The sequence below is a fragment of the Mastomys coucha genome, chromosome X (assembly GCF_008632895.1).
Source record: "Mastomys coucha isolate ucsf_1 chromosome X, UCSF_Mcou_1, whole genome shotgun sequence".
In the NCBI taxonomy this organism is placed as follows: domain Eukaryota; kingdom Metazoa; phylum Chordata; class Mammalia; order Rodentia; family Muridae; genus Mastomys; species Mastomys coucha.
In genome coordinates, this window is record NC_045030.1 from 145,040,217 (window position 1) to 145,042,391 (window position 2,175).

General features: G+C 36.8%; 1 pseudogene; it reads right to left on the bottom strand.

The window, feature by feature from the left end:
- Positions 1–146: 146 nt before the first annotated feature.
- Positions 147–352, bottom strand: LOC116095036 (annotated as a pseudogene).
- Positions 353–2,175: the final 1,823 nt, after the last annotated feature.

A 2,175-nucleotide genomic window follows, 5' to 3' on the forward strand; every position in this document is an offset into this window, starting at 1 on the left:
AGTGTTTATTTTGAAATTATTTTAATTTAGAAATAGAAAACCTCATAGGAAGGAGGAAAGAAACAAAAATCACAAAGCATCCAGACAGCATTTTACTTCATGAGCTTGTCACCCCTCATTGGTTCACTCATCCCATGAGAAAGGACTCAGCCACCCACAATAATGTTACTAATAGGAATATGGATCAGTTTCACGAAGGAGCCAATGAAACCCATGATAGCAAATCTATCACTGTGGCCATGGCGATCTTCTGGAATTCTTTTCTGTCCGTTTTGGTGCATCTTTTAACCAGCTGAATTGAGTCCTTTACAAACTGCTGACTTGGCTCTACAAACTGTATTACCTGATCCATGTTTGTGGGATGGTGGTTTGAGAGGGTAGAGACACGTAACTTAGGAGAGAATTCTCTCCATCTTATTTTACAATAGACTTATCTATTCTTTCATCAGTACTATATATCTAGTTTACTACAGTGTTAGAGTACGTCTTGATATGAGGTAGCACCAGTTTTCATTGTTTCTTCTCTGTCAATCTTATGTTGGCTATTCCTAGGTCCTTTCTCTTTTAAGAGAAGCTTCAGAAACACTTTGTTAATGTCCAACGAATTCTAGGATTTTGTTTGGGATTTCATTGAATCTCTAGATTAGTGGTTCTCAACCTTCCTAATACTACAAACATTTTTATACAGTTCCTCATGATGCGGTGACCCCCCAGCCATAAAATTATTTTTGTTGCTACTTCATAACTGTAATTTTGTTATGGTTATGAATCATAATTTAAATACCTGATATGCAGGAAATCTTTATACATGACTCCCCTTTGAGATCACATATCACCCACAAGTTGAGAATCACTGCTCTAGATTGAGGTGGGCAGAACTGATATTATTTCTTTCTATATTGTGTGTGGAATATCTCTTCATTTGCTTGTCTTTGGTTTCTGTCATTGAAGCTTTGTATCTTTCCTCATATAGATCTTGTACATATTTTCATTAGGATTTATACCCAAGTAAGTTTTGGGTGTTAACATAGAAGATACTGTGTCTTTCAAAGTTTCAAAACCCAGCTGTTCCTTGCTGATATATATTATATGTCATATATATATACGTACATATACATATATATACACATATATACATACATATATACACATACATATACATTACGCACATATACATACATATACATGTATGTATATATATGTATGTGTATATATATGACATATAGAAGGAGTTTTAATTAGATTGGTTGACAACACCATGGATTCTGAAAAGTTTCACTGTGGTCATCTTTGAGCTCATGATATAACCTTGGCCCAGGCCAAAGGACCAAGAACCCACTAGTATATAGATATCCTGGTATCCTAAATTCAAATGCCTGGAATCCAATGTACCTGAAGTCCTGATATCCATGGGCAGCAATGAAAGAAAACATCCCCATTCTTAGAGGAAGAACTGGAGAGAGAAAATGTCCCCTTCTTCCTCTCCATTCCATCTGGGTCCTTACCTAATTAGATAATTATTGATCCTATTTGAAGTGAATCTGCCTCATCAGTTTGCTGACCAATACATGAGTCTTCTCTGAAAACACACACCCGGAGCAGTGATTTACCAGTTTTCTAGCAACCTTCAGTCCTATCAAGTTGATATATAAATTTAACCACCACTCCATTCAAGCTGCTCCTGCATGCTTTTAGTCTTTGTGACTCCATATTTCTTTGAGCAGTTCTTTATTTTCTCGCACCAGAAGATGTTCCAGACCTCTTACATTTTCAATTCCCCAGCCCTGGAATCAGCCAGCTCTCCAAGAAGCCTGGCTGTTTTGGCCAGATAATGACAATTAGAATTCACAATTTGGACACTCAGTGTTTATTATAATAGTTAAGAGTCTGCTTTTTTATTTGTAAAGACACTGGATTCCCACTGCTGACAACTAAATGCACTTTGTTGCAAGTGATAGGAGGCTGACAGTGTCTTCCTGTTTTGATATCTTCTAAAAGCAACTTATACCTGATGACATATTACCACAGTGATTAAGGCAAAGAAGTAGAACTTGAATTGACTGTGAGGTTGGGCTGTAACACTTCCAATTAATGAGAACTTGCTGTGAGCCATAGAGTGTGCTGGGAATTTTATAAAGATGTTCTCTGATTCCCTGTGGGAATTCTGGAAGATGG